This window comes from Kogia breviceps, chromosome 9, assembly GCF_026419965.1.
Source record: "Kogia breviceps isolate mKogBre1 chromosome 9, mKogBre1 haplotype 1, whole genome shotgun sequence".
In the NCBI taxonomy this organism is placed as follows: domain Eukaryota; kingdom Metazoa; phylum Chordata; class Mammalia; order Artiodactyla; family Physeteridae; genus Kogia; species Kogia breviceps.
This window is the reverse complement of record NC_081318.1, coordinates 48339915-48358880: the sequence shown is the minus strand read 5'-3', so window position 1 is coordinate 48358880 and position 18966 is coordinate 48339915. Positions and strand designations below refer to the sequence as shown.

General features: G+C 41.5%; 1 protein-coding gene and 1 non-coding gene across 2 annotated transcripts in view; both read right to left on the bottom strand.

Annotated features, from left to right (window-relative positions):
• The window catches only part of JAZF1 (JAZF zinc finger 1), a 340756-nt gene that overhangs the window by 271423 nt on the left and 50367 nt on the right, over window positions 1-18966 (bottom strand). The window lies entirely within an intron of this gene.
• LOC131763148 (U6 spliceosomal RNA) lies at window positions 6764-6867 on the bottom strand. Its single transcript, XR_009337542.1, has one exon. It is a non-coding gene; the product is annotated as a U6 spliceosomal RNA (small nuclear RNA).

Genomic DNA, 18966 nt, shown 5'->3' with positions numbered 1-18966 from the left:
TTTGAGTATAACTGTTTTACAATAGTGTGTTAGTTTCTCTTTTACAATAAAGTGAATCAGTTATACATATACATATGTTCCCATAACTCTTCCCTCTTTTGTCACCCTCCCTCCCACCCTCCCTATCCCACCCCTCTAGGTGGTCACAATGCACAGAGGTGAACTCCCTGTGCTATGCTGTAGCTTCCCACTAGCTATCTAATTTACATTTGGTAGTGTGTATATGTCCCTGCCACTCTCTCACATCGTCACAGCTTACCCTTCCCCCTCCCCATATCCTCAAGTCCATGCTCTAGTAGGTCTGTGTTTTATTCCCATCCTACCACTAATCTCTTCATGACATTTTTTTTTTTTTTTTAGATTCCATATATATGTGTTAGCATACGGTATTTGTTTTTCTCCTTCTGACTTACTTCACTCTGTATGACAGATTCCAGGTCTATCCACCTCCACAATACTTCTTTGAAGAGGTTCCTCATTAGTAAACGAGGGATAATAGAATCTACCAATTCCATGTTAAAAGTGGTTTTCTGAAAGCCGAAACCAAATGATCAATCTGAAAGTACGCTGTAAGTATTACAGCATGGATATCTATGGATCAGGACACCTAGTAGAAGAAGTGTAGTTACCTTCAAGAAACTTCCTAGGAATGTGTGTGTGCATGGCATGTTACATGCCTGTGCATGTTTTTATCGGCAGCCATAGTGGGAATGGCTTTGTGTCCTCCAAGCAGCATTATCATCACCCAGGTGCAACTATATCTCTGCAAGCGTCCGAGTTCAAGGTAGAAACAGAACTTGGAGACAGTGTCTAGATACCTGACCCCAAATAGTATGGATATTATGTTGCTGCCATACCAACATCTATTTCTAGCATTCCAACTCTAGACCTCTTTTCACTCTGCTCTTGTTCCAACAGCTTGAATGGTGGAGAAGATACCTGAAATGTCCCAAGCCCGTGATTCTGTTATCAGGGAGTATCATCATCTCCACCCTGCTGGTGACCAAAAGCTGTCCGAGAGTCACTTAAAACAAGTACCACTAGGAAAGAACTTTTGAAAGGAAACCCTAGTGGCTTCCAAACTGGCAACTTAAAGGAACCAAAAGTTAGTGAAGAAGTCACATAACAACTAAGGGCAATTTTATTAGCCTCGTTCAATGAAGCAAAACTTGGACAAAAAAACCTCATTATTCAAACCAGATGCTGATTTTGTAACATTTACTTCAATGATGAACTGTTTCAATTTTCTCTTATTTTGAATATGTAATATAAAGCAGGCAAATCACTACATTAATAAAGGCACACCTGAAATTTATAAAGTCAGTTTGAAAAAGAACAGAATGTAGGAAATCCGTTTTCAAAAGTTTATTGCCAGGAGCATTTTTTTCTTTTTTAATCATGTGACAAAAGAAGTGCAATAATGGGTTTAAGACAAGATCAGTTATGGGCAGCAATGAAATTACCCTTTAATGATGATTAGCCCCAAATCTTGATTACTGTCAGCTCCAATTATCTGGTCACAAGGCACACAAAGTGCTGTGTTCCTCCATCTCAAACAAGAATGAAGGATGGGCCCTCAAGGTGAGGGGTCACATAAGACAAGGAGGCAGAGGAGGCTGACCACACAGACCCCAAGTGCCTAAGAGAAAGCAAAATGTTTATAAGAATGTTTACTAAGCACCAAAGTTACTTTTTAAAAAAGCCTGATAATCTCCCTCTTTAAAATGATGATTCTCTCTCTCGTCCGAAGAATGAGGAGGAAACAGATCTCAACTCCAGAAAAAAAGTGAGCATCTCTGGTGACAGATGCAGCTGGGTGGGTCCTGGGAGAAAGTGCAAGCAGACCACGGGGAGCCCAGAAAGAAGACAATTGCCTTGGGACATAATCCCAAAGGCAAAGGGGAACATTCCTTGGATTCGGGGCTATTCAGAGGTGGCAGAGCCCAGCTGTGCAGTTTCCAGGTTCTCAGAGTTGGGCACAGTGAAATACTACCCTACAAACAACGCAGCCTAACCACCAGGGGACACTTCCACTGTTTTCTGGAGACAGAACTAGAGCATTTTAGAGATGGGAAAGATCAACACCTTCATTTTACAAACGAGGAGACTCAGGACCAAGGAGGTAGAATTAATGGGACTGACTAACGGTAAAGCCAGTTCTCCAGCCAGGCATCCTGACCCCTGACCCCCTGCCCCTGCTCAGATGACCATGAGGCTCTGAAGAGCAGTTTCTAAGGATTGCCATTGTCCAGCAATCACTGCAGTCCATCACAATTATGAAAGGACACACTCCTCTTCTGCCTTGGGTGTGCTCATTTGGCGATTCAACACCAGACAGCTGCAAAAGACAATCTACATTCGCTTTGGAGCTATAAATATTATTTATCAAAACCTACCATGGTCCAGGAGCCATATTAGCACCAGTGTTCATTCTCCTTGCAATGCTCACAACCCAGGAGGTGTTTATAACCTCATGTTACTGAAAAATGAGGCTTAGAGAGGTGACGTGACTTGTTTATGATCTCACCACTAGGCAAGTGGCAATCCTGGCTTCAGACCAGTTTTTCTAGCCCCCTGAAAACACTGTGTTTCCTACTACACCACCAGCCCTCCAAGTTTTGCAAAAGAAAGCATTCCCCATCCTACTGATTATGACCGCGGCACAAGAAGCTTTGCCTAGTGAAAATATCTGAATTGTAATGTAAGAAACAAATGGATCCCGAACGATGGTTAGAAAGCTTCTAAAATCTGGGTGCAAACATGAGTCTTTTGGTGACTTAACTAAGGAGAGAAGTTTCCTGCAAAATTCCAAGTTTTTCCTTCCTAAAATCTTTCTTCCACCAATCCTGGATATTCTGTTTATTACTCTTATTTTCTCTTTCAAGCAAAAGCTTAAGACCCCACAAGCAGATGAGGACAACGGGAATTTTTAAAAGCAGTTAAGACGGTCACCAAAGTAAGATCGACAAGACCATGGAATAATGGAGAACTTCATTATTATTCTAACTCATAGCCTTCTTGTGGCCAGCCAGCCTCCACCCGTGCTTTCACCTTCTGGCAACCACCTGCCACCTTCACCTTCTACAAACACGGGCACTCGGCCAGCCTGGAGATTTCTGTTCTCTGACTGAACAAACACCTCTCACCTTCCAGTCTGAACACAACCCTGAAACCACGACTCATGGTGGGTTTGGTGCTACTACTGACATCTTTGCAGTCTGTAGTCTTTTGCCTGTAAGAAGTCTGGCCTGTTTAAAGCTAGAACATTCCAAAGAGGTCTATTCCTTTTTTTTTTTTAATTGAAGTATAGTTGATTTACAATGTTGTGTTAGTTTCAGGTGTACAGCAAAGTGATTCAGTTATACATATGTATATATCTATTCTTTTTCAGATTCCTTTCCATTATAGGTTATAACAAGATACTGAATATAGTTCCCTGTGCTATATAGTAAGTCCCTGTTATTTACACCCTTTTTTTTTTTATTTTGCGGTACGCGGGCCTCTTCCTTTGCGGAGCACAGGCTCCAGATGCGCAGGCTCAGCGGCCATGGCTCACAGGCCCAGCCGCTCCACGGCACATGGGATCTTCCCGGACTGGGGCACGAACCCGTGTCCCCTGCATCGGCAGGCGGGCTCTCAACCACTGAGCCACCAGTGAAGCTCCTATTTACCCATTTCATATACAGTAGTGTGTATATGTTAATCCCAACCTCCTAATTTATCCTTTCCCCCCCACAGCCCCCTTTGGTAACAATAAGTTTGTTTGCTATGCAAAGAGGTTTATCTTTAACCAAGCGAAGACCTGCAGGGTTTGAGCCTGCTTTCCTCAATACACAGGCCAGGCAGGTAAATGGGTGTGCTCTCAACAAAACACAACCAACCTCATTTTCCTAGTGACTTTTTGGAGTTTATTTACTGGCAGTTTCAGGTTCTGGAAACACAGAAACAATTGGTTCTGCCCTCCAGGAGCTCACAGTCTGGTGAGGGTGACAATACCCTTGAAAAGATGAATGGTGGTATCAGATGGTGAGCGTGAGAACACGCAGGTATACCAAATACTAGGAAGAAATAGGACAGAAGAACCAGGGAAGCGTCATCAAAGAAGGGGCCACATGAATTGGGTTTATAAGACAAGTAGGAGTTTTCAAGGCAAAGAAATGGAGGTTCAGGACCACTGCAAGCAGAAGGGACTGTACATTCAAAGGCTCATATTTACGAAGAGGCCTGAAGTCTGGGGAGTGAAGAGAAGCAGTGTTTATTCACGAGAGAGGTAGGGAACGGGTAAAGGAAGCATCTCAGACTGTTACAAAGGGTCTCTATAGGCTTGTAAGAGTCAGCGAAGGTTTTAAAGCATGCTTAGCTTTTTTTTTTTTTTTTTTTAAAGAAAGTAATTCTGGCAGACATGGCCAAGTGTGGACAGGACTCTAAATCAGTGCTGTACAAAAAAAACAAAATGCGAGCCACAGAGCCAAGCCACATATGTAATTTTAAATTTTCTAGGAGCCACATTTAAGGTAAGAAAAAACAAGGGAAATTAATTTAATAATATATTTTAACCCCCTTAATCCAAATTGTTATCATTCACTATTATCCGTCAATATTTTGAAAATTATTAATGTGATAGTGAGATCGTTTACATTCTTCTTTTCTCATGCTAAGTCTTTAAATCTGGCACACTTACAGCTCATCTCAATTTGGAAGAGCCGCATTTCAAGCGCTCAAAAGCCAGATGTGGTGAGTGGTTACCATACTAGACAGCACAGCTCCAGATAAATCACATACAAGACCCACTTAGCAGGCTGTAGCCAAGAGTCCAAACAAGGGATGATAAATGTCTGGGGAGCTATTTCTAGCCCTTGGAAATATGCTAAAGTGCCACTGAAATGCAATTTTACAAACATGCAACTTATTTTTTGTTTTGAATAGATAATAATTCACATGGTTCACAAATAAAAATACAACAAACAGTGCTACCCTCACCCTTTTTTGACCACCCCCTCACCCTCTCATTAAAGAGAACCATTTTATGAAGTTTCTTTTTTCTGTTCGCTTATCCTTTCAGTATTTCTTCATGCAGATATGAACGTAGACTCATACCGCGTCCCCTTTCTACACCAAAGGTAGCACACTACCTACTCTGTTCTACACCTTGCTTTTTTCATTTTAATAATATATCTGGGAGATCTTTCCATATCACTGCATGAAGAGTTTCCATGTTCTCTTTAAATGCTACACAATATTCAATTGTATGGATGATTCACAGTTTATTTCACTGGTCTCCTACTAATGGATATTTGAATTGTTCCCAATCTTTTCTATTATAAACAGTGGACTAATGAAAAACCTCCTACATATGTCACTTTATATGTATTCAGGGGTAGCTGCAGGGAAAAAGTACCAGAGCCAGATTGCTGGGTCAAAGGGTAACTGCATTTGTAATCTTGACACAGCTAAATTGGCCTGCATAAGGGTTGTGCAATTTTGTACTCTCAGGAGAAGTATGGTGCACATCTGGTCAACAATGTAAGATTATCACATTTCAGAATTTTTGCCAATCCAATGAAGTAAAAAGTGCTACTTAGTTTAAATTTGCATTTCTCTTACTATGTCTGAGTCTGAAGATCTTTTATTTGGTTTAGAGACAAGCTATATTTCTTCTGTGAATCATATGTTTGTGTCCTTTGCCTATTTTTCTACTGGTTTGCCAGTCATTTTCTTATTCATTTGTAGGAGCTCTTTATATAGAGATTAGCCCTTTGTCCACTGTAAATTTCTTCCCTCAACTGTTATTTGTCTTTTGAATTTACTTATTGTGTTTTTTACCAGGTAAAATTTTTAAATCTGAATTTAGTCTAATTTACCAATCGTTTTCCTTTCTGGTTTCTGAATTTTGAGTCATAGTTTAAAAGGCTTAACTTTTAACTTTCAAGTTAAAAGGAATTTACACGTTTCTTCCAGTCCTCTCATTTTAAGCAGATATGTATATTCATATTTTGAAATCCTTGTTAAAAATATCATTTTTCACTTTTTCCAAATGAAGTAGACCAGACCATTTTATGAATGCCTTCCTGATTTCTCCCTCCTTTCTCATCATAATTCTTTTGAATATCACACTGATCATATAAATTGAACTGGTCAAGATGGAATTTATTTGAACGGTATGAGATATAGAAACAACTTCATCTTTCTCCAGATAGCTACCCACTTGGTCCAAAACCATACACTAAAAATTTCATCACTACCCCACTGGAACCATAATTTTAAAATACTTTTCTATTTTTATAGACAGCAACCTGGGTTTTTATAAACTCATGGTTCTTATTCTCTAGTCTAGACATTACAGAGGTAAATACAAGTTATGATATTCACTTTTTTACAGGAACTGCCAAGTTTTGTAAAAACTGCATTCATACAGCAGTATCTTTACTCCTGCGTCATCCTCAATAGCTTTTCAGCAGACGCTTGACCTGAAGAGATATACAGACAACAAACTGCCGCTGAGAAATTTACAATCGCGAGGCTGCCAAATTGTTTTTCGCAAGTCATTTGTTTAAAAGGCAAGCAGCACACCACAAGTTTGGCAAAACTCTCATCAGTGACAAAATTCTGGTTTATCCAAGTTCATTTTAGGTAATCACCAGTGTGATATTCAAAAGATTTATGAAAAACAAAGAAAGGAGGGAGAAAAGAGAGGGCGGTTCAGAAGATATCTGGTCCACCTGAGTTGGAAAAGTGAAAACTGATTTTTTTTTGAGTTTTCATGAAGATACATAAATGCTTCATGAATTTGTGTGTCATCCTTGCACAGGGCATGCTAACCTCCTCTGTATCATTCCATTTTAGCATATGTGCTGCCGAAATGAGTGTGGAAAATATTCTTTAACAAGGAGTTAAAATTCCCAATTAATTCTATTCAGAAATTTCTAATAAACCAGAACTTTTAAAGTAAAAATGAGAAAGGTATAGTATTCTATAGGTATTCTATGTCCTTTTGTTCCAATATTAATTCACATCTGCTATATTAGCATCTGTCAAGTTGTATTCAATAAATGCATACTGTATATTGTCATTTGAGGTTGTGAAATTAGTCATTATAGCTTAGTTTCTAAGAGAGATTTAGATACACACACAGAGTTTTGAGCAGCATACCTCTTCAAAAATAGAAAGGAGATCAGTTCCTATAGAGGATGCTCATGTATTTGACACAAATTACAGAGTTTCACATAGGGGATAATAGTACCAGAAAAATAACAATGGCAACAGAATGCTCCAACATAAGTAACACAGGAAATGCTGGGGCAGTGAGCCAGGAGAATCCTGAGAAGTCAAAACTCCGCAGACAGAGAACAGAGCATAGCCTCCAGGATGTCTGTGATGTTTCTAAAAGAAAGAGTTGGGGTAGAAGCCACCAGTCCTGTGAACAGAGGCCGTGGCTGTGCTCCCCCCGGGGTGACCTCCCCATCATCCCCCCTGCCCACCCTGCGTCCCCTGAGCCGCTGCTTCTCAAGTCAACGACTCACAAACGTGATCTCCAGCCCTGAGACAACGCTCTTGAATTGCAACCTTTTTTCAACTTGCGAGCACCTCATGGAGGCAATTCACCCCCACGTGCTACCTAAGTGCCCCTCCCCTCCAGCTAAACCCTATCTTGCTCCCCTCTATGTCATCCTCCTCTTCTCCTAGACGCCTTCACACCTTCCATCTTAGGCATCTTCTGACTCTCTTCACACCCCACAACAGCCACTCCCCCATCCTGCTTTGCGATGTCCCCCATCCTGCTCTCCCCTCTTGTCTCTAATGCCCCTCATATTTCAGACCCTCCTCATGACCCTGTGCTTACTCCCTAATCTCCTAACTGGTTTCCTTGTTTCCTCACTCCCCCATTTACAATCAATTCTTTCCTAAATGGTACCTTCTCCAAAACCTCCAATGTTCCCCATTTACTTACCTGACAGTCTGAAGTCATGTCATTGATCATTTCATTCATGTAATTAATATTTGCTGAGTACCCACTAGGTGCCAGGCACTATTCTAGGCATTTGGGACACAGCAATAAACAGACAATAAATTCCTGGTTAATTTTGTCTTAGCCTGTTTTTTCCCTGCCCTTCACCCCACTAGTCCCCTAGATAACTGTAAACACTATCTATAAATAAATCTATACCAGAAGTTATATTCTGGTATATTTATATATTCAATGATGCCTAACAAGCCTCTACTAAGTGTTGGATCCAAGAGTGAGCAAGACAGATGTCTTTTCCATTTGTCCCACCCTGGCCTTCCCTTACCTTCCTGCTCTGCATGCCTTCTCCTTCCCTCACCCTCTAAACCCTGCCCATCCTGAAATACACAGTCCAAACCCTCCAAACTCCGTAAAGACTCTCCTGGGCACTCCAGCCCACGGCAGGGGCCATCAGCTCCTTTCTGTCTTATGATACCGTTTACCTTGTGAAAGTGCTTCAAGTTTTTATGCTGCTTTGTTTTGTTTTATTCTTCATTAGTTTAATGAAACTTCCTAACTGGAGTAGAGGTCTTTCAGGACCGGATGCCTCTTTCCTAGTAGAATTCCACAATCACAGAACATAACAGCCAAGGAAACCCTCTGACTCCAGTTCATCAAACCCATCTTACTTCTTGAGGAAGCTTAGGCAGGGAGAAGTTAAGTCACAGTATCAAGTGCTAAAAAATAAAGTGGATAAATATGAATAGCAGATTAGCGGGCATACTGCCCTTTGTCCCACAGAGTGGAGGAAGATGTCTGAACTGCTAGTTGCAAGCAGTTCTTTTCCCCTGGAATCCATGCATGTGTTCCCAAGTTGTCTGACAATTTTCCAACAGCCACTGCTGAGCTGAGGCCCAGCTAACCCAGAAAAGCCACCCCAATTGATGGATTTGCCCAGTTCTACACTGTTGCCCTCTTTCCAGTTCCCCACTGCCTGCAGACTGCTTGACACCTCAATGATGCTAAACAAATGAACTCTAAAGCATACGTTTTCCAGATGCCAGACCGCTCGCCCCTCACTGCCCCTGTGAAATCCGGGGCTTCCCTTATCTTGCTGTATCAATGCTATATTCTCTGCTCTGGCCAGGGAGCTGCCCCTACAGGAAGCCAGAGAGCACTCTGAAGGAGGTGGCTGGTACCAGCAGGAGCACCCAGGCAGAGGTAACATGGAACTGCAATTAAAAGTATCTGCAAGTTCAAAATAAGAATAACCCTGTGAGAAGCATTCTTTGGAACAGGCTGGTAGAGCCCAGAAGTCTTCTATAAAGCCATGAGATGTAGCATGATGTGCACATGCCAGGATTTTTATCATGAGCTCCATGTCTATTTCCCTGTATTCATGTTGATCTGCTCCCCACTCTTCACACGAAACCCAAGAGGGGATGTGTGATGTTTTCATCCTACTCCTTGTGCCTACTGAAATGGCAATGGGCACTCAGTAATGTTTCCTGAATCTCCTCAAAGTCAAAGACCAGTTATTCTTTGCTTGAGCTGAAAACAAGTCAAATTTAACAGAAGCACAGTCATGCACATGTGGCCAACGTAGATAAGGGCGTCTCCTGTTTGTACATTTCTCTGTGGGGCCCAGAAGAACTGATAGTATTAATTGGCCACAGATTATAAAGCCCACATTCATCAAAGTAGACTGGAGGTAATTGCCCTTCAGATGTTATTTTAGGCAGCTGTTCCATTATTCACAAGTAAATCTGTGCCCTCAATTTACAATAATCCTTCGATGTCGTGGTCTTTTGGTATAGCTGAATCCTAAGACCTTGGAAACTATCAGTAGCTCTCTCTCAAGCCACCTTTGAGGACTGTTTGGTGGCAATTTCACAAGGGAAGAAAAATCTTGGTTTTCAAGATCAAAGAATACTCCTTACATTTATGAAAACCTTTGAAATAGAGAGACTTCCTACCTAACAGCAGCTAGCAAGTGGCCTTGTTTATGTCTATCTAAGTAAATGAATTATTAAAAGCAGAAAAAAACATTCTAAGCTCCAATTTTAAATCTTCTTTTATCTGATTTTAGTTTCTTTGGGGGAAAGAAACAAAGATTCATGCCTGAGCCAAAACCAAATGACATACGAGTTCTTCCGTCAGAGATATAGCTGTCAGTCTCTTCTGATGTGCTCCCAACATTGTGTTCCAGCTTCTCCTCCCATACCTCCCTGCAGACAGACCTCTTCCAAGCAGTCTGGGCTCCCACCATGTCTGGAACATGCTCTTCAGCTCAGCTTCCATGATTATCTGAATCTCGCTCCCCAGAACAGGGCCACGGTGACCTAGGTCAGCCTTACAGTAACTGCTGACCCAGCTCTTTCTAGTCTCTCCTGCCTGGAGCTGGGATTGGTTTAGGCAACAAGGGTGAGGCTGGGCCAGTGAGCAGGATTTAAGGGGCCCTCCCAGAACTGCAAAGGAGGAGGAGACACACACGGGGGGACCAGTGGCCTGAGATGTCAGTGCAGCCTGTCTTCTTTTAGTCCACCAGACCTGAACAGATGGATCAATAATGCATCACTGCTTCTAAGGTCAGGTCCACCCTGGAGCACCACCCACCAAGGCCACCCCCTCGGTAACACAGCACCCATTTGTTTTTTCATTCATTCATTCTCTTTAAATGAGCCTCTACATCGGTGTAGGCAGATGCATCTCAATATGGCAAATCTAGTAAACTCCTAGTTAGCTTGAACCCACTCAACTATGAACTTCCACTAACTGGAACAATGGGATTCCTTCACATAAGGACACGAGCCAAAATAAACACAACAAGTTATGATATTCTACCTAAAAATGCCTCTCCCCTTTCTCTACCAGAAGAAATCGGTTATATTTACACTTAAAAATACAGATGTCACTTCTCTAGAAGTCTTTTCCAACTCCCCTGGTCTTCCTAGAAGGCTTTCTAGCTGTATCTCAAACTACACCCTCCTTTACACTCTCCTCTAGCTACACTGCCCTTTTCTCAGTTCCTGCCTTTCATGTAAAGCTGCTTTCTGCCTCACGGCCTTTGCACATGCAGTCTGCACTCCTGAAACGTTCCTGCCCACATTCCAACTCATGACCACCCCCAGCACCATAGCCCCTAGCGCTCACCCCTTCATCGAAGAAGCCTCCCCACCCCTCAGATCTCAGTTGAACCAAAAGGCCATCCCTGATCCTCACCATTATTCACCCTCTTAGCATCACCTGCCTTGCCTCCCCCATGGTTGTCAGAGCTACACTGTTAAAATTGTGATATTATTTGATTAGAGTCTATTTCCCCACTAGACTGTCAGCTCTATAAGAGTAGGGCCCATGACTACTTTTATTTATCATTTTAACCACATTATAGCACAGTGCCACACAGCAGGCACTCGGTAGCTGAATGAATGACTGACCTTCTATAGTATTTGTGTCACTAAATTCCAATTGCCCAATAGTGTATTTTGGCCCCAAAGCCTGGCCTCTGCCCACTACCTCAAAGCCAAACACTTTCCCACAATTCATTTGAAAAGGCAAATGGACATCTGTCCCTACTGCCTACACCTTGTATATCCACATCTAGTAACAATGAAGGATAAATACAAGGATCTTATGAGCCTAGAGCTGATGATCCTCACGTATTACTAAGGTCAGAAAGAAGTGGTCTTAGAATATATCCCAAAAGATCAAAATAAGAACTAAAAATAAAGGGGCAGGGTAGTATTATTGAGTGTTTCTGATCAACCCTGACCTAACCAGAAAAGTCATAACCAAAGAACTCAGTCTCCTGACTCCTTTTCAGTTGGTTTCAGTTGTTCTGACCACTGAGTAGGACCCAAGCCTAGTGGAGACAGCAGTGTGCCATGTGCAGCTTCTCGGTTAGTGCCCCTTAGTGGCTGAACTGTCCCCCCCCACCCAAATCCACATGTTGAAGCCCTGACCCTTAGGACCTCAGACCTTGACTGTATTTGGAGATGGGGCCTTTAAGATGTGAATAAATGAAAATGGGGCCCTTAGGGTGGGCTCCAATCCAACGTGACTAGTGTCCTCACCTCAGAAGAGATTAGGACGCAGACACACAGAGGGAAGATACAGGGAGAAGACGGCCACCTGTGAGCTTGGGAGAGAGGCCTCAGAGGAAGCCAACACTACCGGCACCTTGAGCCTGGACTCCTGGCCTCCAAACTGTGGGAAAATAAATGTCTGTTGTTTAAGCCTCCCAGTCTGTGGTGCTTTGTGATGGCAGCCCTAGCAAACTAATGCAGTGCCCAAGCAGCTCTTGTGGAAAAGGCAAAGAGTATTTGCCAAGTACCCACTGCCGGCCCTGCTCTTTACAATCCTAGGTGTCATCTTTTCCCCAGGGCCGTCCTTTCTTCTTTATCTGACAAATGAGGACACTGAGGCACAGAGCCACAGAGGGGGCTGAGCCAGAATTTGACTACAGGGCTGCTTCCAAATTCCGTGTCCTCTTTTGTACTATACCTTCAGATCCTAAAGACCAAGCTGGAGTATAAAATGTGAAAGCAGATTCTAACTTGCTTTATTTTGCCCCTTAGAAAATGGGCAAGATCACCATTTAAGCTTAGTTGAAGAACCAGATGCATTTGTATGCATCACCCAAATAAAGTGATTAAAATACTGTGAAACAGATATGAATAGAAACTAATTTTGCTTTTTAAACGAGCATTCTGACCAGATCAATACTACAAAATGCTAAACTGCAAAATGTCATTACAATTTCAATGCAACTGCCCAGGTGATTGGTTCAAAAAGGCCACTTATGGTAGCTTAGACTGTATTTTCTCTTCATAAGAGCAGGAGTCTATTATGTAAAATAAAGTCATGAAAATTTTAATTGCACCGCATAAAGGACAGAACCTGGTCTAGCCCACAAACCATGGCAAACATAAGAAACAAAACGCAGATGAATGCTTAATCAGCTGTCTGTCACTTTCTGAATAGTGTCTGAATAGGGACTAATATTCTAATTATTAGTCACTACACTGAGAAGGTGCAATTATGGAACAGGGAAGATTGCTTTAATTATTTTTGTTGTTAGCACACAATCTGTGAGGCCTTTGCAAAAATATGATTTTAGTCCCCATAAGCTATAGAGGAAAAAATGATTAACAGTTAAAATTCACTTCCCTCCCAACCGAAGCATTAAAAAAAAAAAAAAAAAGGTTTGAAGTTGTATTGACAGACATGACTAACAACTGTAATCACAGAAATAAATTTAGTAAAATGATAATTTATCTGTCACAATTTACCAAGGGAGAAGAAGTGCAGCACAAGCCGCTAAATTGTGAAGTGAAATGAAAGCAAAGATAGAACCCAGTTTTTAATGAAATGCAGAACATTATTAATTGGTTTCCTAGCAACAGCCAGGCTAAAATTACTTAACATGTCTGCTCAATCATATGCAAATATGAGTGTTATCGCTTAAATGTTGATTTTAGTTGGTCTTTTCAGATGCAAATCCAATGTGTAAAATGAATGTAAATGTTGACAATGCTGATACAAAAAAAATCCCCTGATTAACATCATTCTGGTGTTCAAAGCACCAGAGTTGAGGATCTTCCCTTTGGAAGGATTGCAAGCTGCCTGGGCTGCCATCTTCCTTAACCTGTCCTCCCTGTCTCCCCTCACCCCAACGCAAGCATTGGAGATAACCGACAAAATAGCATTGCTGGGCCTTGCTGAACTGCACTACAATTATTTCTCATTAAATGATGGATGGATGATGCTTTCAGCTTAGAGTTCAGTCAGATGCAAGGGGCTTGCCAACCCAAGACCAAGGTTGATCTCAAGTTTGATTTTGCAGACAGAACCAAACCTTTAGATGACTCCATCAGGGCCCACGCAGACAAATTCCCTTCAAAACTGCCAAACAAGCCACTCTTCTTCTACTCTACCCACCTTCATCTGGCAGCTCAAGAGCAGCTGGAGGACAACCATGTTCCACAGGCAAAAGAGGCACCAAGAAGAGGTGGAAAGCATGTAGCCCCCCCCCACAATCACCACCAGGCTCCAAGACCACCCTATAACACCCACTCCAAGGAAAAGCAATGTGCTTGCTAGGCTTTCACTTACTCAGGCAACAAACATTTATTGCATAATTACCACTTGTCAGGAAGTGATCTAGGTGCCGGAGAGACAGCAGTGAATAAGAAAAAAATCCCTATCTTCAACTACCTTAGGGCAGGAGAGAGACAAATAAATCAAGAAACACATACACAATAAAATTTCAGGTAGTGATAAAAAAAAAAAAAAATAGGAAGAGAAAAAGTAGCCTGAGGAGGAGAGGAGGATGGGTAGGGTTGGGTTGACCACAGTAGATGAGATCTCTCATAGGGTGTCTTTTGCACAGATTTAAAAAAAAGAAACAAAGAAGCCAAGCACAGGTGGTAGGGGGCATTAAGTACGATCAGGAACAGGATGGGAGGGGGCATTGATATGAGCAGTGCTGCTTTGAGCCAAGTTCCCTCACCACCTGCCAACGAGACTGCATCCCTAAGCCCCTGCCTCATGATATTTCAGGGACACTACTGTCTCTAGGGCCACCTAGGACTATACTTTAGGACTAAAAGATGGAGCCTAAGTCTGAGATATGTGGAGGAAAAAGGGGAGAGTCAGTCCCACTGAACCCTAAAAGTTCTTTCCTTTCTGGATCAAGGCTCAGTCCCCTCCTGACCTCTGAGAGTCTCCTGAGCCAACTGGAAAGTGCATTCTTGGACCGATCTCCCCTAGAGGAGGTGGGGTGAGCATTTCTGGCCAAAGCCCCCTGCCTGAAGCCTCCAACGGATGGGGATTACACAAACAGTTTGTTCCAGACACCCAGTCAAGGCTCTGAGGTAGTTCAGGTGGTGGTCAGCAGCTCGGGACATATATTCCAAGAAGTTCTGAAGCTTGCTTATGAAGAAAAGTGACAAAGATTCTATGGACAGCTCCATACCAGGCCAAGGATCCCCACACTAACGTGATGAGTGCTGGGCCAAGGGAAAATGGATAGATTCTTCTTCCAAATATCACACTCTAGCCTTGTAAGCCATGCCTGAAGTCTCTGAAGGATTCAGAAGTTACTATTAAACACAAATGCTCTTAAGAGAGACACGTGAAACCTTAGGTGCAGCCCACCTGGGGCTGCAGTGGGGCTGGGGTTTAGCTTGGGGCATACCGATGCCAGTGATGGGACCTAATCTATCTGGTTGGCCTAGAATGAATGATGACAATGGCACGGTCTGCAGAGCAGTTGTCATACCTGTCTGGGTGATACAAACATTTCACTAGGCTTGACTTAATTCATGCTAACCCACTCAATTAAACAGAGGATAACCCTCCATTTGTAGCATCTCATCACAGTTCAAGGAGGCTATATTGCATTTTGAGTTAAAAATCAAACAAGTTGTACATGTGACCATAGTCTTGGTCCTGGAGATGGTTCGTTTAGGCCAGTGGTTCTCAAAGCAGCATCAGCAGTACCTGATGAGCTTATTAGAAATGCATCCTCACAAGCCCAGTCCCCACATTTACTGAATTAGAAATCTGGCAGTGGGCCCAGAAATCTGTGTTTTAACAAGCCCTCCAGGTGATTCTATGCATGCTAAATTTGAGGGCCTTCCCGAGGCCAATTCAGCAAGATGGTGTATGTACCTCTGAGTTTATACTTAGCACTAACTTGCTACAAATTATTTCAATCAACTGGAAACCAAGGATAGCTGTTCTGTACCTTCGGCACAAAGGCACGCATTCAAAATAAACACACTAATCGTGTGAATTCCTGACAAAGTAACTTTTTCCAAAGAACGCACCACTCAGAACACAAGATGCTGATTTACTGATTTCTTAAGATAACCAATTGTTCCCACGAAGAGAGAAATGAAAAGAAGCAAAGTTAGTTATTCTTTAGGAAACTTGAGTTTGGTGTAGCCTTCTGAGAGAATTTTGAGAACCCGTGAGTTCTCTGATCTAAGGCTATCCCCTCCTGCTGGACCCATTCCAGCACTGTCAGAGATCCCTCCTGAACCATAGGAGCTCCCCAGGGTGGATACAGGGTCCTAGGAGGACTAACTGTAAATACCCTAAAACCCTTGCCAAATGGATGACTCCCTCTAATTCTTATATTTTAGAGAGAACGTTCAATCTTCAGTGTCCCTGACAATAAAATGGATGTTATACGGCCATACATTCATTAAAAACTTTGAAGATGAAAAAAGAATCTAGAAGATGCTCTAATCACTGTAAAATAAATATACATGAGGAAACCTGCAATCAGAAGGGTGCATCTCAGACTGAATTGTGCATCAGAATCACCTGTGATGCCTGATAAAAATGCAGACTTCTGGGCCCCATTACCAAACATTCTGAGTCACGTGACTTGGGGGCCAGCATTTTGCCTCTCATATAAGCATGCCCAGGTGACTTTGATGCAAGGATCTGTATTTAAATTACCAACATGATCATTTCTCCTATTTTCAAGGGATATTAATAAGGGGTTTTTTTACATAGGAAAATAAAACAATCCTATAAGCAAAAGAACTACAAGTTCCTTTTTCTCTACATGAGTGCTAAAGTTGGAGAACTTTAGCTGAGAGAAAGTTAAGAGAAAGTTTGTATGTATCTTACATTAAAGTAACTATTTAGTAAATATTTTTTTTCTGATTACCAGTTATACATGTTCATTGTAGAAAAAAAAAGCAAAAGGGAGAAAGTAAAAATACCCATAATCTCACAATCTGAGATAACCTGGTACATTATATTCTTCAGAGGACTTGCAGGCTCTTTACACACACACACACACGCACGCACACACGCGCGCACACACACACTTTAGAAAAAACAGTGGGATCCAAGTATATGTAGTTGTTGTAGTATATGTTTTTTACATCTAACAATATTGTCAATATTTTTTTTACCAGTCCTTGATTCTTTCAGATATAAAAGACACTGTCTAAACATCAACTCCCTGTTGCTAAGATTTAAAAAAAAAAAAATCAAGTAATTAATATTCTATTCATGTGGCCAGTACATAAATATAAATATGTGTGTCATCTGTACAAGTATGCTAAAAATCTCATTATTGCTTTTAAGTGATTTAGCATTGATACAGTTTATTAGCAATTGTTATTAGTTCATTAGTTCATTTTAATGAATGTGTGCCCAATACTTGAAGGCCTCTAGACATATATACAATATATTAATACAACAAGTATTCACTTTAATGAAACTTATTATACCAAGGTTTTTCTCATTAAATTCAAAAGGAGCCAAAAGGCTCTAATGGAACAAAATTGAGACAAAAAACTTTTTTAACATGCCCCTAGAGTCTATAAACTTTAATTCCATTCAACCAGGAAGCGGTGAAAACGTAAATGCATTTCACAGAACACACTCATCATTAACATGAAAGGTAAATTCTTTCATGTTTTATAAACGGGGCAGAAAGAATGTGAGTTTATGTGACTAGGCCACATTCACACTCCCCTGCTCCCTGGTATCAAAGAGCTTGCAAGGGCTTCAACGCTTAGCAGTCATAGGAACTTAAGTAAGCCACTTCAGTTTTCTACGCTTCAGTTTCCCCACGTGGAAAATGAGGATGCTAATAAAGAATATCCGTGTTACTGATTTCCCAAGGGTTTTCTGAGGGCCAGGTGAGATGATACCCGTGAAGTTCTAAAGTACTACTCCAATGTAATCCTGAGCCTAGCTGGTATCTAGCTCTCTGAAATGGGGCTGACTCACCACTTCTTAGTCTACTGCCCTCCCACCATAACCCGAAATCTCTTGAACACAACAGACTGGACAGAATACAAACTGTCTGCTTGTTAGGCCAAAGAATGAGGAATAATTCAACCTTTCAATATTTGGCCCGAGAACTGCTTTACAACTGAATCAGACCCAAGGATCCCTTACTGTGATCATGAAAAGTCACAGTGATGTATCCTGGGAAGTTCTTCACGAGTAACAGTTCTCTGGGAGTGACAGACATGGTTCCACAGCAGGCTTATCATCACCACTACCTGGGGAGCTTTTAAGAAACAAAGATTCCCAGACCCCACATCAAAGATTCTGGTAAGCTTTTAAGGTAACCACATAGGAAATTTTCAGATGCCCTGACCTATCACAGTAGTTTCTAAGCTGAATTATTCTTGACATTAAAAATTGTTCATTAGATTCCATAAGACTCGGAACCCTTAGAACAATATGACTGAAGGGCGTGTTAGTGATCTGTATATTCACAAAGACAGAAGGTCCTCAAACCTGCTCTCCAGTCACTTCAACAAAAACATCTCTATAAATGACTACCTGCATATGCACAATGAACTTTCCCCTTAGTACCCGAGTGGGGAAATAACAAAAGATTGCCACTTCCCTTCCAAAACATTTTTTATTTCACCACAACCTTCTCTGCTTACATAAATAATACCACAATATGCACTAGACGATTATAAATGGTTTAAAGTATCCTCAAAATCATAATTATCATCTCTTTTTCCTAAAAACAACAAGCAAAAAGGACAGACATTTGGCCCCTACAACCTGTTCTTTGCACATATTGACAAAGCTCTGGACACAACATTCTTTTATTCATTGAACAAATGACCAAAATAAGCATTTCTCAGCACCAACCACAAATCTGCAGAGCATATCCTACAATTTGCATAAGGGTTCTGTTACCATTCTTTTAGAGAGTCAAATGTTGCCTGATTTTTTCTAACCTCTGGGTTGGAAATCTGGGCTGTCACTTTGCCATGGGCATTCTGTCTCCAAAGTTCCCTCTACTGTGGGAAAATCAAGAGTACAGTTTTCAAAATACAATACTGTTATAGACATGATTCTTGAAATCTGATGGAATAAAAAAAGTCAACATACAAACTTTCAAATTTATTGTACTAAGCAGTCTCACCTGGAACATATGGGTCAGAGACTGACTACATAAAATACTGATTAAATAAAAAAAAACTCTTTGAGCCTACTGCCCCATGATCAGATGTTGCTTGGCT